Source organism: Bos javanicus, chromosome 12, assembly GCF_032452875.1.
Source record: "Bos javanicus breed banteng chromosome 12, ARS-OSU_banteng_1.0, whole genome shotgun sequence".
Lineage (NCBI taxonomy): Eukaryota > Metazoa > Chordata > Mammalia > Artiodactyla > Bovidae > Bos > Bos javanicus.
The window spans coordinates 19940928-19966386 of NC_083879.1; the positions used below are offsets into that span (position 1 = coordinate 19940928).

Sequence of the window (25459 nt, forward strand, 5' to 3'; positions counted from 1 at the left end):
GTATTTTGAGCATTTGCCTCTACTGCCTGGTAGGCAGAGCTCACTCCAGAGTAAAGGGTCTCTTCCTGGTGGGACCCATTTATAGCTCCCAAGGCCACTGGCATTGTTCCAATGTAATCCCCTTGCCAGCTCTGTGTGGGGGCATTTCCCCTATAGCCCGGCAGTCCCTGTCTTTCTTGTTGACAGAATGGTTCTTGTGCCTGGCATTTTGTGCCTCTCAGGGTGCAAGAGGAAGATGTCTAGATTCAACCCATCTCTGCATCGCTGCAGCCCCCCACACCCACTCATTTCATGGACCCAGGAGGCCATCCCAAGAGAGTGCACCAAATGGTCCAGTTGGTCCAACCAGATATTTGATTAAAATATTAATTTTGTGATCATGTCAATAAAAGTGTGTGAGACATTGTGAGTGATGTGTGAAAGTCACTCAGTTATATCTGACTCTCGCACACATTAACTAGGTCCTAACTGTGGAACAGACAAGTCTTTGGCTTTGAACTCAACTCTGCAAGATGATGTCCCCCAGGAAGGTTTGCTTGTGCCTTGACTCTTGACAGCCAACAACTCAGGGTAGGTTTTTCTGAAACTCTCCATGGGCAGAGCTTGGAGATCAGGCTCAGTGATCCTGACCTTGCTCATGCCCTTCTCCTGAACACTTTATAGAATTTTGGGATAAAATATTTAAAAGGTTAAAAAGCCTTTATAAGGGAGGAATTTCTGGTCTTTCTGTGGAAGATGACCAAATCCATATTAAAATATTCCCGTTTCTGGTAAGTTAATCAATCCCCCCAAATATATAACAGGCCTTCCATGATCAAAATCTGGATCCAGAATTGCTCATTAGAACAATTTTATCTACAGAAAGAACTCATCTATGTCACATGGCAAGGTCGTAACCATATACACAAGCAGGCTGCCACAGATGTAGGAAACAAGCTTGTGATTACCAAGAGGGAGGGAGTAAGGGTGGGATGAGGTAGGAGATTGGGACTGACATATATACATAGCACAGGGAACATGGTGCTCTGTGGTGACCTAAATGGGAAAGAAATATAAAAAAGACTGGATATCTATATATGCATAGGGGTTTCCCAAGTGACGAAATTCGCCTGCCAATGCGGGAGATGCAAGAGACTCAGGTTCAATCCCTGGGTCAAGAAGATACCCTGGAGGAGGAAATGGCAACCCACTCCAGTATTCTTGGCTGAAAAATCCCATGGACAAAGGAGTTTGGCAGGCTACTGTCCATGGGATCACAAACAGTTGGATCCAACTGAGTGACTGTGCATGCATGTATATGTATAATGTATTCACTTTGCTGTATAGCAGAAACTAACACAACATTGTAAAGCAACTATATTCCAATAAAATTAATTAAAAAATAAAATGCACTTGACAATTAGATAGTAAAAGAGAAAAAAGTACAATTGGATAATAAAAGAAGAAAAAAAAATGGAGCAAACTGCACAGCCCCAGTTTGCAGTTTGCTGTGGGAAGGAGTAGCCTCCAGTCCAGACTCTATAGTATGAAGTCAGGTAATTCAATGACAATAATAATTTTATTAATAGCTGAAGCTTAAGGGAAGTTTATAGCTTTTGAAACAGGAAATGGAAAACAATAAGTAAGAAACTATAAAATAAATTGAACACACAGCTTTCTGTTACATTTTATACCCAGTGGTACATTGCATTTACTTTAGGAAATGACAGGCTTATTTAGAAGTCCGGGGACTTCTAGAGTCTCTCTCTTTCTCTCTCTTTTTTTATTGAAATGTAAGTGGGAACAATGTTAGATACACTTAAGGCTTATTTTTTCATTTTCTTTTTGAGTTTCTAATTAGGGAGTGTTAGTATGTGTCTAAGTTTGTTTTTACCTTTAATATTTATATGCCATGTTGTGGCAAAATAAATCTTTATTGTGAATTTGAATCTGGGTATTATTAGCCATGTTTTATTAAATGATTATAGTGAGCCAGGCCCTGTATTAAATACTACAGTGCTTTAGCTTATTTAATTAATTTAACATTATGATGTGGGTACCATTATTACTTGCCTTTTACAGATGAGAAAACTGAGAATCAGAAAAGTTAAGCAACTTGCCTAGGACACAGCTACTAGGAAGAATTGTACTGGAAACTCGGATCTGACTGTCCCCAGAGCCCGAGATCTCAATCTGTTCTTCTAACTCTTAGTCTATATCATGACTTTCACAGCTGAAATTTGGGAACTCTTGGGGAGCCATGGGACAATGTTTAAGACATATTTAAGGGTGCTGTATACATTGCAGCTCCAATATTAAATCATAATTTCTTTTAAATAAATGAAAGAGGAGTCTCTGACTACTAAACTAACAAACTGATAAACTCCAAACTACCTGAAATTGTTATGTGCTATTTCTCCACCTCCTTTCCCTGGACTTCAAGGACTTTAAAAATGTCCTCCCTGCCCTCAAAATTAGAGAACTCTGAATTTCAGCATTGCTGGTGTGTATGTGTTATCTGAATAGTAAGGGTCAGGGTGTAAGGGGAAGATGATAGGAATTATAGTCTAAAGAAAATCAGGGAATCCAGTGACCCCATTTCCTTAGAGTCTTAGTATTCTCACTTTTAATGGAAATGATGTCAATACCTTTGAAATCAGAGTGTTGTTAGCATTAAATTAGACAATGCATGTGAGTAAAATTTATGGGTTACTTATTTTAGATGTAGTGAAGGTCTCCTTCCCTGTTTGACAACTTGTAGGCTGGTACTTTACCATCGTCTGTTTCTAAGACCTGTTAAAGTCATTTTTTTCTGGGAGTGCTCTATTCGTCAGGAGCTTGGCAGGAAACAGATGGTGCATTCATGCTGGGAAGAGTTTAATAAAAGAACTGTTTACAAAGGTGTGTGCTGGATTTAGAAAAAGTACCAAGGGACAAGGGACCTCTCGGTACCCCAGTGGGGCGCTATTACCTATGCTAGGTTTGAAGAGGCAAGCAGAGGGAGTGTTTATCAGAGCCTGGAGACTTTGGAGAAAGCCACCTGGCAAGAACTGCAGCCTTTGGTGGAGGGATGCAGTCAAGCCACAGAAACCTACCAGGGAGAGATCCTGGGAAAAAAATTTCCTGACCTCACATTTTTCCCTTGCTTTGATCTCTTGCAGGGACTCACACTGGCAGAATCCAAATGGAAGCCGGAAGGGAAGGGAGCTCTTGATGTGGTCCAAAGAGGTCGGCCCCCAGGGCAGAGAGCAGGTGGAGAAGAGTGGAAAGTGGATCTGGGTAAGCAGAAGGTATGGAGCACGGCCTCACGGTTTTCCAAACATGTTAACCAATAACCTCTATCCCTTTGGTCAGGTGTGGTTGAATCAATGGTGATGCAAAAATTATGTTGTCTGCCTCCCCTTCTGTATTTTCTCCGCATTTAGAAATGTTTACTCTTCACTTCCAAGCTGTCTCGTGTTCTTTCATTCCTCTAGATCTTCTTGTGAAAAAATTAACACCAGAAGTTAATTCCCACACTTAGGTGTCTTATGCCTAATTGTTGTTTGTTAAAATACATGCTGATTTTGACTCCTGGGATAGCTAAGTTGCTACCAGACTGACCTCAGATGAAAAATGCAAAGAACTACCTGAAGGCCCTGGAACGTGAACTAATGCAAGGAGATTATGAAGGGTGGTTGACATTCGATGAAAGGACAAAACAAGGAATTCCTTCCCTTATCATTTTTTTTTTTTAGCTTAAGAATTGTCTGTGGACAATGTCCATAGGTTTTCTGACCTAAAGAACTAGGAAAAAGTGTTGAGAGCAGCTACAGACATTGAAAAGTGAGGGGGCAATCTCCAAAAGGAGAGTCAGAGAGGAGAGCCCCCAATTTTGTGTAAAAACTTCCCCAATTCCTGGCTGATCCTTGAACCATGAATGTATGTGTCAGACTACAAGCAGCTCAGGAAAGGTCAATGAACTAAACTCAAGATACGAGATATTGCCCAAGAAACAGGATACTTTTTTTTTGGCAGTACTGCTGAAAGAAAGATATCATACTCTTTGGGAGATGTATAATAGAATTCAGAGTTCTCATGAGCAGTTATCCACAGTGCCCAGGATCCTGTCCAAAGTTGTGCTGTGCTTAGTCGCTCAGTCGTGTGCGTCTCTTTGTGACCCCTTGGACTATAGCCCGCCAGTCTCCTCTGTCCATGGGATTTTCCAGGCAAGAATACTAGAGTGGGTTGCCACTTTCTTCTCCAGCCATCCAAAGTTACTTGACACACAAAGAACAAAAATGAAGTTCTTGACCTATTCTCTAATATATTGAGAAAATATAATCAATATAGATCAATCCTGAGGCAACTCAGATATTAGAATTATCAGACATAGATTTTAAAGCAGCTGTTCTAACAATAACTCGGGGAAATTTTATATCTATAAGGGCCTGTATTAGAAAAGAAGAAACTTATAAATTAATGATCTAGGATATGGACTTCCTAGGTGGCATGGAGTAGGCGATGGCACCCCACTCCAGTTCTCTTGCCTAGAAAATCCCATGGACGGAGGAGCCGGGTAGGCTGCAGTCCATGGGGTTGCTTAGAGTCAGACAGGACTGAGTGACTTCACTTTCACTTTTCACCTTCATGCACTGGAGAAGGAAATGGCAACCCACTCCAGTATTCTTGCCTGGAGAATCCCAGGGATGGGGGAGCCTGGTGGGCTGCCGTCTATGGGGTCGAACAGAGTTGGACACGACTGAAGCGACTCAGCAGCAGCAGCAGCAGGTGGCACTAGTTGTAAAGAACCTGCCTGCCAGTGCAGGAGATGTAAGAGACTCTGGTTCGATCCCTGGGTTGGGAAAATCCCCTGGAGGAGGAAATGGCAACCCACTCCAGTATTCTTGTCTGGAGAATCCCCCTGGACCGAGAAGCCTAGAGGGCTACAGTCCATAGGGTTGCAAAGAGTCAGACATGATTGAAGTGACTTAGTACAAGGTACCTTAGAAATTTAGAAAGATAGAGCAAATTAAATCCCCATTCAGTAAAAAAGATGGAACTGATTAAGCAATCGATGAAGCTATGTTGGTTTCATAAAGTGCATAAAGAGATGCACTTTAAAGACAGATTAAAGTTAACTTTTGAAAAGATAAAGAAAATAGATAGACCCATAGCTAGAGTGATTAAGAAAAAAAGAACACAAATTACCAATATCAGGAATGAAAAAGAGAATGTAACTGCAGATTCCGTGGAGATATAATAATAAGACAATATGCTGACTACTGTCTTCCTTTGCGCTGCTGGGCTCTCGGAGGCCACAGTGCCTTTCAGTAGTCAGAACTGTTAGTTCAGTGGGACTCCTGCTATTTGTCTCCTGACATGAATGTACTCTTCAAGGGCTGAAACCTTCAACTCTCAGAGCCCAGAATTTTGGGGAAGGGAAGGACATTTGCAGTGATATCAAATGGGGTCTCTCTGATTTCACCCCTTTGTTACACATTTGGAACACAGAAACATTTCAGAGCTTTTTGGTTGTGGATATTTGGGTAAGGAATATTGTCATTGAGAATTCTACTTTGAAATCCCTTCCATAGATACTGATCCATCTTCCTCATCACTATGACCTGATTTCCATCTCTTTTTTCATGCTGCCACTTAACACACCTCAAAACAGACCCCTTGCTTAAATAGTTTATCTACCTACTTCCCTACCAGTTCTGGAGGGGAGAAAGGGAGTGGAGTGGGAGAAAGAACTGGCTTTATGTGCATGAATATAGTAAATGCTCACTACATTGCTTGCTCCCCTGTATTGCCCGGTCATCTTTGCAGTTAGTCATGGGCCATGTGACTGGGCTGTGTGATTAGTTCTGCTCCATGGACTGTGGGTGGATCTTCTGAGGTGAAGCAGTTAAGAGCCAGTGTATCTCCTTCATGGTGCTCTCGCCTTGGTGTGGCAACTTTGGAGGCCACATGTTAGAGACTGTGCAGCAATTAGTTGAAAGAGGCCTACCAATACATATCAACGCAACCTTTATTGTGCTAAGCTTCTAAGATTCTGGTTTATTTGTTGTGAGTGCAAGTGCTAATTACCTTGATTAAGAAATATACTCTCTCCACACCCACCAATCAGTCAACATTTTAGGACCCTAATTGTAAATGTGTTTATTCTCAGAAAAAGATTGGTCAGTCAAAACTGTATTTGCGGTTACATGCACTTAGCATTATGGCAGGTGTTCCACTATCGAGTGCCCACTCTGGGTAGGTGGAACCCTCTTTTCTGTGGTTGTGGTGTGGCCTTTCTTGCCCAGATAGAGGTTCAGATATTTTAAAAGCATGCCAGGTCCAGCTTTGTTCAGTTCTTACCAGGGCTTGGTGAAGGTTATAACTTGCCCAGATATGCAGAGAATGTACAGTGCTAAACACTCAGGGTTCTTCTCTGGCCGACTATCTAATCCCTTCTAAGTTCTATTCCTTAACTGGAACATCACCAGTTAATCTCTTAATATATGTGCACACAGCAGATTTCTTACTATGCATTTTCTGTGTAGCCATGAGTGTTAATGCTGTCATAACAGCACCTCATTTAGTTATCTGAGTCTTGGGGTAATTCGTGTGCAGCACCTACTGTGGTCTTTGGCTCTTTCTTTAGTCTCTATCTTATCAGTTTAGATGTCTTTTGCTTTGCATCCACACTTTGTGGCCTCATCCTGACAACTCTTCTAATTTCCTCTTTATCCTGTTATTAAATAAAAGTTAACAACTCTATAATCAGACCAGTAGGATTTAGCAGCAGGCACAGATACTGGGTGATTTACAGGTGTGATTTTATGTCCAACTGTGAAGTAGACTTTTAAAAATTCCCTCTTTGCAGATGAGGAAGTGGAAGTTCAGTGAAGACTCAAGAGAAATGTGATTCTCTTAGATATAATCTAGATAGAGAAATAATATGGGTATAAGAGAAGTTTTTACTAATAGCAATATTTATATACTATAAACAACTAAATCTTGCTAAGAGAAATTAGGGAGGACCTAAGAAAATGTGGATATATATTGAATTCCTGGAATGGGAGACTCAGTATTTTTAAGTTGTTAATTTTCCCAAAATTTATCTATATATTCAAAGCAGACTTGTTTTAAGCATAAATTAAAGAAGCTGATTCTAAAATTCATATAGAAATGCAAGAGACTCAGAATAGTCAAACAACTTTGCAAAAGAACAAAGTTGGAGGACTCACATTATCTAATTCCAAGACTTACTATAAAGCTACTATGATCTGGATAGAGTGGTAATGGTGTCAAGATGGACAAATGTGTCAAAGGATATAGTGGAAAAACAAATCCACGTGTATACGGTCCATTGATTTTTGATAAAGATGCACAGGATTCGGTAGAAAAAGGGTAGCCTTTTCAACAATTGCTGCTGGAACAATCGGATATCCATGTGCAAAAAAAGAAAAAAAAATCTTTGATCTGAATCTTGCAACACATACCGACCAAAAAAGGATCATAGACTTAAATGTAAAATCTAAAAGAATAGAATTTCTAGAAGGAAACATAAAAGAAAACCATAGTGATCTGATAATAGGCAAAAACTTCTTAAATTTCATATCAAAAGCATGATCCATAAAATAAAAACATAAAAATTGGACTTCACCAAAATTAAGAACCTCTACTCTTTATAAAAAGACTGTGAGGAGAATAAAAAGTTTAGCTATTGGAAGAAAATATTTACAAATCACATATCTCATAAAAGATTTGCAAACAATACATAAAGTAGTAAGAGAAAAAGCAGTCCAATTAAAAATAAGCAAAAGATTTGAACTGACACTTTACCAGAGAAAACATACAGATGGCAAATGCATATACTAAAAATGCTCAATACCAAGATTTGTTCTGAGCAAACTAAAACCGTCATGAGATACTGTTACACACCAATTATTAATAGAATAAAGACTGACCATGGCAAGTTGAGGATGTGGAGCAACTGGGAGCCTTCTTACACTGATGGTGAATATGTAAATTGTACAACCATTTTGAAAAATAGTTTGGCAGTTTCTTTAAAAGCTAGGATATACCTACCATATGACCAGCCATTTTACTCCTGGAAATTTACTGAAGAGAAATGAAAGTATTTGTCTATATAAACACTTGTACATGATTAATCATAGCAGCTTTATTATAAGAGTAAAACACAAAAGTCAACTGAAATGTCCATCAGTAGATGAATGGACAAATTATGGTGTATCTACTATACAATGGGAATGCTTAGCAATAGAAAGGAATGAACTATTGATACATGCAATGTCATGAATGAAATTTGAAGTAACAGATAAAAATGAGTCCATACTGTATAATTCTATTTGTATAAAAATCTGGAAAACTCAGACTGATCCATAGTCACAGAAAGCAGATAGGTAGTTACCCAGAAACATGGGAAGTAGTGATGGGAGGAAAGGATTACCAAGGGGCTTCAGGAAGCTCTTGGGGGTGATGGATATGTCCATTCCTTGGTTGTGGGGACAGTTTCACAGGTGTATAATATGTCATAACTTATCATATTGTACATCTGAAATATGTGCAGTAGCTCAATTATACACCCGCAAACATGTTAAGATAACAATAACAATAGGGAATATTTATTGAGAGGCGGGAGGTGATAGTGGAGAGATTGAGTTCTGGAGCCAGAATGCCTAAAGTGCCAATTCTAGCTTTTCCACTTATTAGTTGTATGACTTTGGATGGGTCAACTCTGGACTGTTTATCAGTATATACAGTGGAGAAAGTTCCTGCCTAGTGTTGCTGTGAGCATTGTTAGTTTATTAATGGAAAGCCCCTGTATTCCCTGGAATATAGGAATTATTTAACAAAGGTCAAGAAATCTTGTGCTGGGCTCTATGCTGGATGTTTTATAAGAATTATCTCATTTAAACTTCATAGTCCTGTGAGACAAGTACCAATAGTCTTATTTTACAAGTGAGGAAACTGAGGTTCCAAGAGGATATATAACCTTGCATAGGAGGCAAGTAACAGAATCTGGCTTTGAATAAAGGCAATCAAATTCTGCACATTTTTAATCCTATGAATAAGTTTTAACAGATGAGGCACTGACTCAAGTGCTAATAAGAAGGTTGTCCAGACACTGCCCCTGTTTTCTAGGATGTTATTATCTGAGACATGTAAAACTATTGAAGACCAACATGTTTGGGCAGCTTTCTGTGAGTTCTTCATGTGATTACTCTTGGCAACTGGCCCCATGCTCGCCAAACCTGTTTCTTTGTCCTGGGCACATGGTCAGATTGTGTTTCCTGGTCCTCCTGTATCTATCGAGGTCATGTGACTAGTTCTTGCCCATGAGATTTCAGCAACACTGGTGTTGTCACTTCTAGGCCAAGGCAAGCAGGAATGGGTCGGCTTTTTCTATCTCCAGTCTCCCTATTGCCGTGAACTAGTATGTGTTTAAGGTGCTAGAGCCATTACGTTGGGAGGAGCCTGATTTCTGAAAAACACCGGAAGCCGTGGTCTCACTGCTGAGCTGCAGTGAACCACTTTTGCTGCGTTAAGCCACGGACACGAAACCCTATTGGCTTTTGCTGTGTATGCTCCCTGTTTCCTGGGGCTTCCCTCATGGGCATCAACTCTAGGTATTCCAAGACTCACTAGAAACTGAGTCATTTATGGCCCTCTAAGATGCATTAATTATCTTCCTCGGTTGTTTTAAAATCTTCCATTCACATCTCAGAAACCTATTTAAAGGGACAGGTTGCTACCATCTGTTTTTCAACTGCCATTTTTACCCCCTCCTTCTTGCTCATTGGAAGGTCTGACTTGCACTCACTTTACCGACTTCCACATCTGTGCTGTGTCTTCTTTCATACTGTGTCCTGTCTGAACTATGACAATTCATGGTCTGCTGACAGTCTTCTGGTTCCTGGCCAATTACAGCTGGTTCATGACTCCATTAATCCCCTGGCACAAGAGGCTTCTCTCCATTTCTTAGGGCTTCTGAATGAGAGGAAAGAAAAGGAACACCTACTTACCCTGGCTTGAGGACCATCTGTGGCAGCCTGAACATGTGGCATTACTTTTATTATTTAGTATGTTATTATTATTTAATTTAATATTACTTAATATGTTTTATTTCTTCCTTTTCTAGTTCTGGATTAGGAAAAAAAGAAGCCTGGAGACAGTACCCTTTGTTCTGCTTGCATTTGGGAGGCTTTGGGAGAGAACATTGACATTGACAAGTTGCTCAGTCATGTCCGACTCTTTGTGACCCTATGGACTGTAGCCTACCAGGCTCCTCTGTCCATGGGATTTTTCAGGCAAGAGTACTGAAGTGGGTTGCCATTTCCTTCTCTAGGGGATCTTCCTGACCCAGGGATTGAACCCTGGTCTCCTGCATTGTAGGCAGACGCTTTACCATCTGAACCATGAGGGAATCTGGGAGAGAACAGTTGTTTGCAAAACTGGACAATGAGTACCTTGTGCCATTGTCATGGAGAAAGGGCTTGGTTCTGGGCATCTGGTTCTGTGAATCTGCTGTTTTTGGCAGAAGGTGATGACTTATCATAGCATTGCAGGGGCTATCTACAGAAGGACCATGGATGGGAAATTGGATCTTCTGATCTCACACCCTCATTTTACTGATAAGAATAAATGGGCATACTGGTGCCCATCTGAGAACCACTTACTACTGGTTGGTGGCACTATGGGTACAGAAGCGAAAGTAAGAAGCATTTTGTTAAAATACATAAGGTAAAAGGATATATTGTACAGCAGTATAGCCAATATTTTATAATAACTTTATTTATTTATTTTTTTGCATAATTCTCCCACTCTGTTGTTTTTTTTTTTTTAAACTTTACATATGGAGTATAATCTATAAAAATTTTGGGTTACATTGTACAGCTGATATTAATTTAAATTATAAGTTGACCATACCTCAAAAATAAAGAAAAATGGAAAAAAGAAGCATTTAGAAACTTTTATAATAATTTGACAGAAGAATTTTAAGTCGATTGAGACTGATAATTTAAAAAACTAGGCTTATATTATGTATATCTCTTTAAAAATTCATGTATATTTAATTCATTTTATTTTTTATGATAAGGTTATTTTTATAACAATTTTAAACTTACAGAAATATTGAGAAGATAGTACAGAGGGTTTTCATATCCTCTGTCCAAATTTCCCATATGTTTAATATATTACATTAGTATGGTACATTCATTACAATTAACAAACTCATATTGACACATAATTAACTAAAGTTCATATTTTATTTATACTTCCTCAGTTTTAAACCTAATATCCCTTTTCTATCCCAGGATCCCATCTAAGATCCCACATTACCTTTTGTTGTCATGTCTCCTTAAGCTCCTCTTGGTTGTGACAGTTTCTCAGACATTTGTTGGTTTTGGTGACTTTGCCAGCTTTGAGGAGTAGTGGTCAGAAATTTTGTGGAGTGTCCTTTGATTGGGATTTCTCTGATACGTTCTCATGATTCAACTGAGCGTGTGGGTTTTAGGGAGGTATACCAGAGAGGTGAACGGCATTTTCATCACATCATATCAAGGCTATATATGATCAACGTGACTTATTACTGTTTATGTTGAGCTTGGTCATGTGGCTGAGGTGGTGACTGTCAGTGTTCTCTACTGTGAAGCGTCTTCCCACATCCCCTTCCATGTACTCTTTTGAAGGAAGTCACTATGGGCAGCCGACACTTAGGGAGTGGAGAGTTGTAATTTATTTTATTGTGCTTTATAAAAACATAGTTTGTGATATATATGAAATATATAGAGTGTGATATAAAAAATATAGTTGGTTTGTGATAGATTGAAAATGAAAAAGGTCTTTCACCGCTGCTCATTTGAGAAGCACTGCTCTAAAAACCTGCTTAAGGGTACACAGAAGAAGAACTGGAACTGAGCCCAAGATGTGTTGGCTCCAATCCCAGCTCTTTTCATTCCCCAGAGCCCTACTTGCATATCCATCTTATTGTGGAGCCAAGAGACAAGCTGGCTGTGGAATACCATAGACTGCTCCATGATATTTCCACGGCTCTTAAGAAAGGCTTCAAGTCTTGGTGAAGTTTCTGGAATACTGGACTCACTGCGCTTTGAAATGTTAGCCTGTCTGAACTATCATTTTAAATCATGCTCCATGGCAAACAGATACTGAGATGGAGCTTTGCACTCAGGCTGTTTATTATTAGAAGTGATGAGAATGGTGCTGGGCAGAAGGAGATGTTGAAGGGCAGTGCAGTCCAAACAAAGGCTCTTATCAGTGGTACGGCTGGACCCGGGGTGGCCATGCAGTGTGTGTTAGTTGCTCAGTCATGTCCTTCTTTGCAACCCCATGGATTGTAGCCCGCCAGGCTCCTCTGTCCATGGGATTTTCCAGGAAAGAATACTGGAATGGGTTGCCATTTCCTACTACAGGGGATCTTCCTGACCCAGAGATCGAACTTGCATCTCCCGTGTCTCCTGCATTGACAGGTGGATTCTTTACCACTGTGCCACCTGGGAAGCCCATAGATACCTTTACATTCTAGAAAATTTCTTTTGCCTTTGTGTTGGGTCTAGATTCTAGGAATCAGAAGGTTGTTTGCTACACTCCTCCTTGCATTGTTAACTGTCTCTAGTGCCTGAATGCAGTAATTATACTTTGGGTATGGATGAGGTAATCCAGGAAGGGATTCTGGGAAGAGAGGCCATGTGAGAAGGTTGGTGTGGGTGTGGACACAGTGCAGAGGATTTATATTTGTGCAATCTGCCTGCTTCTGTGATTCATCTGGGTCTGTGCACCCTCATAAACAGTGGGCTCCAGTGAACTAAGTGTTGCTTTCTAAAGAAAAATTAGAGCTGGGATTTCAGCAGGGAGGAAAGTATATGCCCAATGGTAATGAGAACAAACACACAACACCAAGGAAACCACATAGAATAAAGCTGCAGGAAGATTTTTTAGAATTTTTTTCAAGGGAAAGGGATATAAGCAACAGAATTGTTTTAATTGGTCAAGAATTTGTCTGTTCAGTCTCTCGTCTCTCATAGGATCTCAAGCATGCTCTTTCTCACCATTTTTGAATGGGAGTGAGACCAGAAGAATTTTAATTACAGGGCAAAAGATGGAATTTGAAAGCAGAGCAAATTTGACAAAATTAATTCTTATGTAAAAAAAAAATGCTTCCTGTACTTGGCATCCTGTTTTCCTGACTGCTTGATGTTCATCTCTTTTATTCCTTGTGGTTTGAAATCAGACATGCATCTTCTCTTTCAGCTTTTCCCTGGATTGGAGGGTGCTCAGCATAAATGAACTCAACCTGGTTGATAGGATGATCTTACACTTAGATGAAGATGTTAGTCGCTCAGTCATTTCTGACTCTTTGTGGTCCCATGGACTGTAGCCTGCCAGGCTCCTCTGCCCATGGGATTTTCCAGGCAAGAATACTGGAGTGGTTTGCCATTTCCTTCTCCAGGGGATTTTGCTGACCCAGGGATCGAACCCAGGTGTTCTGCATTACAGGCAGATTCTTTACTGTCTGAGCCACCAGAAAAGACCAGGGAACTCGAGAGAGAGAGAAAAAAAGCTCATTTTCTTCAAAGAGGCTTTTCCACCAGCAGCCTCATGACATGACATCTACCATTTGGATTATCTGTAGCTGTGGGGCAGGAAAGGGTTAAAGGACTTAGAAAGCATTAAAAACATTTTTTTCCCCATCTTGAGATAGAAGAATGGGAACAACCACTTTTGCATAATAACCACAGACATATACTAATAGCTAACTGAGCTCTTTCTAAATGCTGGGCACTGTGCTAACACTTTATAGGCATCATCTCATTTATGTTCCTAATGATGTGACTATTATTATGAATCCCTCAACACAGATATGAAACTAAGAGTTGGAGAGATTAGATACATCGCTCAAGTGTGGAAATGGGATTCAAATCTAGGTGCCAGATTCCTGTGTACCACATCCTGAATTGCTTCAGCAGCCATGAAATTGGGAAGGGGGAGTGGTTTGAATAGGAAAACAGGAAGTGTGCTCAGAATGACTTCCTAGGTAAAAGGTCTTCTGAGGAACATCCTACTGTAAGCTCCTTCTTGTAGCTCAGGTCATTTTCTTTCAGTCCTAAATGAGAGACCAGGGGACAGTTGAGATCTGAGTCAGGACCTTAAACTAAATTTGGAAACTCTTATATTGATCTGTCAGGTTGTGACATGAAGGTGGTGATGGAGGCCCTTGGGTGTGGATGAGATTGTCCAAGGAGAGAAGGTGCAATAAAGAGGTTAAAGGGCACACGCTGGATTCCGAGAAACCAACATTTAAGGGGAATATAGAGGAAGACAAGCTAATAAGGAAGGTGCAAAAATAAGAGTCAGTTTTTCTGCCATCATTTAGGACAGGGTGGTATGGTCATTCAGGAGAGTGTGGTATGTGGTTGCCCAGCAGAGGATGGGCTAACATCTTCCAGAAGAGGATGGCATGTGGTCATCCGGAACAGAGTGCTATGTGGTCATCCAGGAGACAGGAGGCATCAGAGTGGAACGATGCAAAACTCTCAGGTTAGGTGACATCTCATCCTCTAAGAGAGTAGAGGAAGAAGGGAAGATAGGAGGAAAGGCAGATACATTAGAAAGTGTAGAGAAGGCAATGTTAAGGAAGGTTATGCCAGGGCCCGTATATTCTTATGGGGCTTCCCCGGTGGCTCAGCAAGGAATCTGCCCACAATGTGGGAAACGTGGGTTCATCTGGGTTGGGAAGATCTCCTGGAGAAGGGAGTGGCTATCCATTCCAGTATTCTTGCTGGAGAATCCCATGGACAGAGGAGCCTGGTGGGCTACTGTCCATGGGGTTGCAAAGAGTTGAACATGATTGAGTGAGTAACACTTTGATACATTATTACGGAAGTAGAATGTTCTTTTGGTTTTTCTGGCTTGATTCCTGCCTTCTTTCCCAAAACATCCTGTTAATAGTTCCTATCATGTTGTGCATGAGCAGGGTCACTTCAACTACAGGGTAACCTGCTGCCAAAATCATGGTCCCTTGTCAGGGAGGGGTGTATCTGAGCCTCTGCTAGGCCACTGGTGGCTGTAGTTGTGCTGCTGCTAGTACTCACTTGGCCCTCTTGGGTGGTTTCTCATTCCCTGAGGATGTTCTTCAAACTTTCTTGGAAACTAAAATGGGTTGATGTCACCTTTTGTCTTGGATAGAACTCCTTTCTATCCAAGTTTGGGTTCAAGTGTTTTCTGGTTGCATCCTGCCAGTGGAACATCTAGGGACAGGTGGCATGTGGATATTCAGCCGACCTCTCTTTTACGTGAGAACCTGGGCTGAAGGCAACTCTGAATGCTAAGGTGGTCAAGGGTTGGCAAACTCATGGTAAACACTGTCTAAGATCAGACTCCTGTGAGCTATTTGAGACCTGTGCTTCCTGAGCGCTTCCCTCCCAGGAAGGTCTTCCTTGCTCTTCAGTGCTCTGATGCCTAACGGAACCTTCTTGCTTCATTTGTGTGACTGTTAATTGAATATTTTGTACTTTGAAAAGATGTGGAACACACAAGTCAGTGTAGTAGGATCTTTCTCATTCTTTTTACCAGATTTCTCTCTCTTGCCTCTAGTAATTGAGGTTGTTATTGACTTTGTCTCTCCAGGGAAGGGGTCTCATAGGTTCATCCCCTTGGCTAAAATGTGTCTTTGATAATTACAACATGATTCTTGAAGTTTTAAAATTAGTGAACAAAGCTCTTCTTTCTGCAGCTAGAGAGATACCCATAAAACAACTGTCCTGGAGAAATTCAACTTATATTTGAAGCAAATTATAAAATATAAGATGTTTTCCTGGGAGCCATCTTTTAATGGAAGTGGAAAAAGATTATGGTAGTGGCTTAGTGCTGGGTATTTTGCATACTGTATTCCAAGTCTATAACAACACCGGGAATTGTTCCATTTTACTGCTCAGGAAACTGGGTCATAAAGAAGAAATTAACCCAGGTCCCTCAGGGTTCATTATGTTAATTAAGTGGCAGTACTGAATTTCAGATCTTGGTTTATCGGCCTATGCTCTTTCTACTATCCAATAGTTCTCTAACTTGACATAATTTTTTGTTTGTTTGTTTTATCGGCCTATGCTCTTTCTACTACCCAAAAGTTCTCTAATTTGACATAAATTTTTTTTTTTGAGAGATTTGTTTAAAAAGCAAATTCTACCCAATCCAAGGATTGGGTTCAGCAATTAATTAAATCCAAGGATTTAATTCAGCAAGAGTGGAGTAGGGTCAGGAATCTGTGTTTTTAAAAAGTGCCTTCACTGATTCTGGTGTGCAGCTTGTTTGGAAATACTGGAGGGAAAAATAAGAAAGAAAATGGGGTGCAATAAGGATAGATGGTGGGTTCCCCACTTTGATAGTCTGGGGCAAGCCCACTCACCCTCTGAGGCTCACAGCCTCTCTAGATCTGACCAGTGTTCTCCAACTCCAAGGACAGTGGTTTCTTCTCTGCTAGAGGAACTTGTACCAAGGCAAGGCTTCTAAGCATGGAGTTCAAAGCTGGCACAGAAGTTCCAAGTTAGAAATGTAGTTCCTATTGTCTTCTTCCAAAGGAAGGACCACTCACAATTGTACTCTAAGCCCAGAAATGGGATCTTCTTCATCTCTGGGTTCTTAGGGTCTGGCACAAGTGTGTATGGTGCACAGTGGGTGCTCAGTGTACACTGGGTCAAGAAGGGTGGCAGGCATGCTGAGTGTCCAGTCCTTGTGAGTAGGGCTAAGGGGTTACATTTTTCAGTATGGCCTGTTTGGAGGCTACACTCTGTCTGAGGGGCCAGCCCTCTGGCATGTAACTGAGGAGGGCATAGTGAGAGTCCAGATGAGCCAGATTTCTAAGGTACGCAGTGATGAGGGTGTGATAGCTTGTTTTCCTTCATGATGTTTTATAAGCTGGATCTCATTTACCTGTGGGAAAGTCCTGTGGAGATTAGATTTCTAATCTAGTCAGCCTGTAATTATTTCTTTCCTTTGGACAATTACTGATATTTCAGGTGGCTTCCTCCCAATTCAGAGTCAGCAGTGAGTACCATTGACTTGCCTTCTAGCATTTCTCCCAGATCATTAGTATGAGATGAACAATCAGGAGATTCCAAGAGCCTGAAGCTTAATCAAAGAGTCATGTCTTCTGGTTCCAAGATAGCATCCTCCATGGCTCTAATTTCCCATGCCTGCCAACCTCAAGAACTCAAGTGAAAGCCTTTGATGATTTTCAATAATGTGATTCCATGTTTTATAGGATCCTATGCCTGCCTCCTGGCTCCAGCTGTACACTAAATTTAAAGCAAGCCACTCATGCAGAGCTGACGTGAGATAACTCACCAACTTGATATTCAAAACTTTATCATTTGTACAGACTCCAGACTTGCCTCCTAGCCCATGTTGTCCAGAAAACTGAAAACAGTCCAGGCACAAATTACTGAAGGAGTTGGATGAAAGGCAACAGGAAGTTGTAGTAGCTACAGTGGCCTGGCAGGGACCCCAGAGGAGGCTGTAGTAATATTTTAGCAAAATAGGGGCTCCAAAGAGACTGGCTGTCTTCCTCCCTCCCTTTCTTCCTTCCTTTCTCTCACAAAAAATTCTTAAACTGCCCCCCTCCATATTCCAGCCGCTGTCCTTGGCCCCTGAGAATACAAAGAGGTAAATGACATGGTTTTCACATTTCGAGAGTTTAAACAGGGCTGTGAATGAAGCAGAGCGCATGTTTTCTGAGCCATCGTTTCTCATTGACTCTGAGAGTCTGCAAAGCCTGGAGGCTGCTCTGATGCATTCTGAAGCTACTGCTTGAGTGCTGCTCTCCTTATCACATGTCCCCCTCCCTGCAGCCCTTTCTATCCAAATATTTCCTCATTTATATCTGAACTAATTCTCAGTTTATGGGAGCATAGCAGAGGGAAGGGGGTTCAGAAAGGTCTCACTTCAGAGTCACTTTCCTTGGGGACAATTGGACCTCGGTTGCTGTGCAGTCAAAACAACTACAGCTCTGAGCAGCCATGGGTTTGCGCATGTGTAGCCACTGATTCTGTAACGTGGCCACTGGTGGCTAGTGTGGATAGGAACAAAGAGAGAAGAAGCCTTCATGTTGGGAAATGGAATATTTGTAATTAAAAAAAAGACCTTTTAATATTTCTAAGAAATTTCCAGGTGAGTGAGATATTCAGTTAACCGTGTGCTAGTTTGGTCCACATGACGCCGGTTGGTTCATTCACTCATCAGCCATCTGTCATGGTGGGCACTGAGTTTGGAGCTGGGTGGGCATGAACTGCAGGGCATGTTCAGTCTGGTGACTGGGAAATTGATGTTTCCAAACACTAGATCTGAGTGTCTTGGCATCATGAAGAACGGACTTGTGGCTGCATATGTCTGGTGGGTAGAGTAGATGGCTCTTGGCATTTAATCTATGCTAAAATCCTTTTCTAATACCATTTTACCAGCACCTTAGAACTGTGAAATATGTTATGAAATTTAAAAGAGAAAAATCAGAGAAGAAACTATTAAAATGTAGAGTATTTTAGCTGAAAAACTTGGACATTAAAAAAAAAAAAAGATACCCCAAATTTTAACTTGGGTCTACTTTGTCTCAAAGGAGGTTTAAAAATCTTAAAAATAATAGGAACTTCAGAGTAGGTGGTCACTTACTATATACAGGGCTTTCTTTATGCTTATAAACTTATAATGTTTGGTAATTTTTAAACGCTCCTTATTTTGGGATAGAAAAAAAAAGTCTATTTGTTCCTCAACCCAGTTGCTCAAAAGCAGGGTATGGATTCTGCTCCCATCTTCCAATGCAAGTGAGTTTCTCCTGGGTTGAGACCAAACATGGACACTTACAGCCTGAAACGATTACTTTCTGGAAATTTGCAGTGAGTGGAAACAGTTATGTAGAGGTGTGGATCTTGCTACCTGGATCAATAACTTTAGCTAGTTAAGATTCTTGCCAAGGTAAGGCAAGGAAGATCAAATTTCATAGACCTAGCAAACCCCTGGAAACTTCTTGCATGTGTGTGTTCAAGGAGCACCTTTTATGATTTATAGAAACCAAAGAACTCATTGGAATATGAGTAATAGCTACCTTTATTTGTCATTTATTATGCTGGCCACTATGCCAAGTACTTTATATACATCGACTCATTTAATACTAATGACAACCCATGAGCAGGTACTATTGTTTTTCCTACTTTACAGATGAGAAGAGGCACAAAAAGCCTATTAAATTATAAAGTAGGATCAATGTGTTGTTCACTTGGAAAATGACTCAAATATATGTGTGAATAAGTGTGAAAATTCCTATTTCCTTGTCTTCTCAAGTTTGGTGTGTTTTCTCTGTCTTTAAAGGACATTAGTGACTTCTTAGTCCTTTGAAGAAAAGTCAAAATTTGAGTGCAGAAGACAGTTTTGAAACCTGTGGCATTAACTCATGAAGCTAAAAGAAAATTTAACTCCACAAATAGGATACTAGCAAATTGGAAAAATTCATTGTGTTTGTGGACCTTTATCTTTCTGAACACCCCTTACATTTCCTTCTCAGATAAGAGATAATGAGATTCAAGCAACTAACTCATTTCCTAAGCAAATGACACATTTATCTACTCTTACATGTTTAGTCGCTCAGTCATGTCCAACTCTTTGTGACTCCATGGACTGCAGCCCACCAGGCGTCTGTGTCCTTGGGGATTCTCCAGGCAAGAATACTGGAGTGGGCTGCCATGCCCTCCTCTAGGGGGTCTTCTGAACCCAGGGATAGAGCCCAGGTCTCCCGCATTGCAGGCGGATTCTTTACTGACTGGGTCATCAGGGCTTTACCAACTGAAGTCCACCTACTCTTATAAGTCTAGGCGATTTCCTAAAGTTTAGGACACATGATATGGAATTTTCTCTTCCTACAAGATCTAGCCTTCTCCATCATGGTTTTCCACAACTCATTCTTGACAATGCTCAGGCATTACCTGACTCCTGTATTGAGGAAGTTTTCTGGGAAGTTCTTTGAAAATGGTGTTCAATCCACCCTTGACTGATATCTCAGCTCCAGCCTTTCCCCATCATGTTGTCTTCACCTACACTTTTCTGAATGACTCCAGTACTGGGCTGATAATCACTGCACTTCATTACTGAATCAATTCTGGCCACCGGTGTTCCAGTCACAATGCCCCCAGAGCTTGGACCTGCAGGAAAAATATCTATGAAGCTTCTGGTTCTGGCCCTAAGCCATGGAACCTTGGTGAATGGTACCATTTCTCTGAGACTCAGAGAAGGCACTTTGTAAATTTTAAGGCATTAACCAATTGACAGGAGAGTTCAAGGGGTTCTGCTTTACACTTGTGGGTAGGTGTCTTATTTCTTTGTGATAGCCATCATCCCTGACTTAACTGGTAGCTCAGTGGTAAAGAATCCGCCTGCCAGTGCAGGAGACATAAGAGACATGGGTTCAATTCCTAGGTCAGGAAGATCCCCTGGAGGAGGGCATGGCAACCCACTCCAGTGTTCTTGCCTGGAGAATCCCATGGACAGAGGAGCCTGGTGGGCTACAGTCCATGGAGTCACAAAGAATTGAATGTGACTGCACTACTGAGCACACAGCTATCATTGCTAGAAACGTGCCTGAGATACATGCCCCTGGACATGCTTGGGCCTTCAGGAACATGTGTCTGAAGCCAGTGTCAACAGCGTCAGCTGGATGAACATGGTTAAGGGGCTAAGGCAGCTGGAAATTAACACTATGTTACATGTCCCTTTAAACTCCTCCCCTTATAGTAAAGTCAGAGCAGAGAACTGGATGGATTTGCCCTTGGCTGCAGGATCAAGCAGTCGAGTAAATGGAAGGAGAATAATCGTACATGTTAAGGGCTGTCCACATTTGCCAAACCGTGGTCTTTTAAAAATATATACATATATTGCACAAAGGGTTTGGCATTATAAAATGGACCTTGTAAGTACCATAGTCTTTTATCCAGAATATTATTAAGAACTTTTTATTAAAAATTAAGATGCCTTAGAAACCACATAAAAATTTAAAAGGCTTTTCAAGGGCATCTCAGGAGAGAAGGCAGAATTCTCAAACGGTTGGAGAGCTCTGCAGAGGGACTCTCCACTCAGCCAATTTGTCTCCATACTGGCCCAGGGCAGCCATTCACCTCCTTGTTTTTGGGTATTTCAGCTGCTGTTAGGCATTCTCTATATGCACCTGCATCAGAGCAAGCAGAGCTCTGTATGTTCCTGTGAGCTGTGGACGTGGGACCCCCAGCCCTGTGTTGCACCTCTGTCTGACCTCGCCTAGCTCTCCTCAAGTTTTCTGTGTTTTGTATGAATCTCTTCTACATTGTCAACTTAAGTACAGGATCAGCCTCCTATTAATTCAGTGCAGTTTTCTTTGTTCAGCTCGACTCAGCACAAGTTGGGGTCACTTTGTTTTGCCGGCCTCAAGCAATCTACCCTCCTATCCCCTTTTTTTATCTACTAACATAGGGACAGTCTTTCGAAGTTTTTCCTGGACCAATAGACCCTTCTCACATCCAGGAAACTCTTTGCTGTTCTAGGATGCTGGAATTATAAGTCTTATATCCCTCCCCATCTTTGCTCATTCTACTTACCGCCTTCCTGGGTTCCTCACCTTGCTCCTATCTTTTCAGCTTTTGTTTTTCTCAGAGTGAAGAGCACTCACTGTTTGGTCTACTATAACCCCTTAAATTCCCTTTTCTTGACTGCTCTTCCATGTCTTTTTGTATTTCTCTAATTCTAACAACTAGCTTGCAGGCGCAGATTGTAAAGGCATATGTTTCCCTTCTTAATTTCCATGTGATCCCTTGGATTTGCCTTACCGTTAGCTCTTTGATTGAAGACCTGAAGACCCTGAGTTTGCCCTTTCCTGAGATTCTCTTTCTTGCTTATGGAAAAACAATAGAAGCTGAATTTTGTGGCCTTCTGCTATTGTTCTTTCATGCAGGAAATATTTAAAGACTCCCTTCCTTTTTTTTTTTATTTTTAAATTTTTAAAAACTTTTGATTGTGCTGAGTCTTTGTTGCAGCATGTGGGCTTAGTTGCCTTGCAGCACGTGGGATCTTAATTCCCCTCCTGGGAACCGAACCCTCGTCCCCTGCATTGGAAGAGAAGTTCTTAACCACTGGACCACCACCAGTAGGGATGTCCCTGGAGTCACTTCTTTATGCAAGAGTGTATTCGGTGCTGGGGATACAGAGGTCCTGTCCAGAAGGGGCTTGCCTGCTGGGGTGGAAGATAGACGTAATGACACAAGCTACCCTCTGTTGAATACCTTTATGGTAGGGTGGAGTTGGAGGAGGGTTGTATGGGATGTTCCATTCCACACAGAGACTAGACAGTCTAATTCAGCAAGGGTTGGGGTGTTAGGGAAAGTGTTACCCAAAAGTCCTCGTTGAACTGAGTTCTGAAGCATGATGAGGTGTTCACCAGGCAGTCAGCCAGGGCCTTCATGGTGGAAGGAGCAGCACAAGCAAAGGCTCAGAAAGAAGTGTGAAAGAAAATTGATGATGTCCGAGCTGTTTATGAACCTTGTCCAACATCAAAATAGTCTTGCCTTTCTGCATTTCTTGCCAGCCCTGAGAGCAGAATGTGCTTTTAGTGGGTTATCATGAGAGGTCAAAGCCTTTATAGCCAATGTGAGGGACTGGGGTAGAGCTGGGTGAATCACTTGAAAGTTTTGTGTGCTAAGACAAAGCTCTTAAAGGAGCCCTGGGTTTTTGCAGAGGAGAAAGTGCTTAAAGGCAGATTTTGCAGCCAACAGTCAGCCAGTAAAAGGTTTCACTGGGGCCAATTCTGGGACATTTTGGCAGCCCTCTTTATTAGGCTTGGGGCTCTTTGGCTGTCCAATGCCTTTGTGACTCTCCTTTCAAATGCCTGTGAGGGGGTTAGGGTGAAAATATAGAGCCTTTGAGCATTTGAATGTGATTTCAATTGCTTTTTAATTTTTAATAAAATTTTTAATAAAGTTCTGCTTTCAGAGCCACAGGGATCAAAAGATTCCATTTAATAGGGAGTCCGACATTATAGTACTGGGAGATAGATGGGTTTAACAAGCCTGTGGTACATCTCTTCAAATAAGTGCAATAAATGGTTCTGTTGGAATGGGAAGAAAGGGAGGGTGCCTACACACATGCATATATCTTTTTATTTTTCTGTGCAGCCAGTAATTTCACTCTTTGGAAGTAATTGCAGAGCTTCTGGCATCTTTGACTAATACCCTTCTCATGTAATAGTTACACGGCTCCAAAGACAGTACAGGAATCTGAGCCAAACATTTTTCTCTTTCGTTTGCAAGAATTGAACTGACAGATATACCTGTCTTTTTGGTTCCAAGAAAACTTCTTGTTAGAAATGTGTGAAAATATATTATATGACAGTCGCTGAAAATGTTTCAGATGCAGCAATAAATTAATTGTGGTTTTGGGGACCAGATGTGCACCATGTTTAGACGCATTTATTGTGCGTCTCCATATTCTAGATCCGTGCTTAAGTAAACAGAAAGAAGTACTTGGCTTTTCAGTGGAACTCCTTGTGTGAATGGATGGCATTTTTTTTCCCCATTTAGTGATGGGAAATGATAGAAATCATGTAAAATGGAAATACTCACTCTCCTTACACCCATTGTGTAATTGGTAGGACTCAAATTGTTTTGTTCTGACTCCTGTAGTCAACAGTGAGACTTTACCAGCAATGTGGCTGTTGTTGGTTAGTTGCTAATTCGTGTTCTGCTCATTTGTGACCCCTGTCCATGGGATTTTCCAGGCAAGAATACTGGAGTGGGGTGCCATTTCCTACCCCAGGGGATCTTCCTGACCCAGGGACTGAACCTGCGTCTCCTGCATTGCAGGTGGATTTTTTATTGCTGAGCAACTGGGGAAGCTCTAACTATGTAGCACTTTTGAGCTCACAAACAGACTAAAGAAATGTTCTTCCTATCTTATGATAGTATTTTAGATCCTGTCTTGTGATTGAATGTGTGATAGGACCTAATCAGCACTTGGTTAGTTAGAAAGGCTGAAGGGGACATCTGTTTGTTGCATATCCCTACAAGACTCAAGGCAGCCCTTGTTCAAGGTGTTAGAGACAGGACATTTAATTTTCCATCTGTGTCCTATAAATTATCTTTCTTATATGGAAATGGTCTGTGCATTGTGACTGATCTGCTATTTTATGCTTTCTCATTTTCCAGTTCAATCTAGAGGTATGTCTTATTTCCTCACCAACTGAGATTATGTTTCCAGCTTTTTCTTAATTCTAGGCATTTCAACAATTGCTACTGATAAGACCCCTAGTGCCTGGCACAGTTGGTAAAGAATCCACCTGCCAATGTAGGAGACATAGGAGGTGCAACTTTGATCCCTGGGTCGGGAAGATGCCCTGGAGGAGGAAATGGCAACCCACTTCAGTATTCTTGCTTGGAAAATCCCATGGACAGAGGAGCCTGGTGGGTTACAGTCCAAGGAGTCACAGAGAGTCAATCACAGCTGAATGCACACACACACACACACACACACACACACACCCCTAGTCACTGTGCTAGGCAACCAGTAGATCTGGGAACTGGTGTAGGACTTGGTCCTGCCCTCAGGAAAGCCCTAAGAGGGTTCATGAAGATCAGGAAGGCAGAGCGCTTCATATTGGAGACCTCATTTAACGCATGGCAACCCTCAACTTTGGGCTCCCCTGGTGGCTCAGTCGGTAAAGAATTCACCTGCTATGCAGGAGACCCAGGTTTGATCCCAAGGTGAGGAAGATCCCCTGGGGAAGGAAATGGCAACCCACTCCAGTATTTTTGCCTGAGAAACCCCATGGACAGAGGAGCCTAGCAGGCTGAAGTCCATGGAGTTGGAAGAGTACGGCACAACTTAGTGACTAAACTGCCAACCAACCTTCAACGTTGCTGGGGCTGTTTATTTCTTCATTTTGCAAATAATATAACTAGACCTTGGGCTTCCCTGGTGGCTCAGTGGTAAAGTTTCCACCTGCCAATGCAGAAGACATGGGCTCAATCCCTGATCTAGAAGATCCCACACCAGAATTTAAAAAAAAAGAAAACAAAAATCTAGACCTCTCTGAGCTCAAAAATTAAGCTCCTGAGCCAGAGGATGCTGGACTTTAGAGCCCACACCTTCCTTCTAGCTTACTGGCTGGCTGGTTAAAGAGTCAAGACATAACAATGAATACCAGGCTAGAAAAATTTTGAATAAGGCTAATAAAGATGCTATAGAAATAAAATACCATGTGGATTTGAGAAGGATCACTGTGAACCCCATAGTCAGTGAAAGCTTCCTGGAGGATCATCTGAGTTGTGATTGGAAGCCTGGAAAGATGAGGGTGGAAATCATGGATACAAAAGTATTTAGGGGATGAGCTTGTCATGGTGTTGACAAGCCTTATCAGATCGCTGTAGAGCTAGGGTGCAGTGGGCATGCAGGAAAGGTGTAGGATGGGAGC

At 41.4% G+C, this 25459-nt stretch overlaps 1 long non-coding RNA gene across 2 annotated transcripts in view; it reads left to right on the forward strand.

Moving 5' to 3' along the window:
* Window positions 1-464: 464 nt before the first annotated feature.
* Window positions 465-25459, forward strand: part of LOC133258258 (uncharacterized) — a 231702-nt gene continuing 206707 nt past the window's right edge. For both annotated transcript variants that reach the window (XR_009739889.1, XR_009739890.1), the window contains exons 1-2: window positions 465-570; window positions 3141-3269. This is a non-coding gene — a long non-coding RNA (uncharacterized LOC133258258). The remainder of the gene's footprint in view (window positions 571-3140; window positions 3270-25459) is intronic.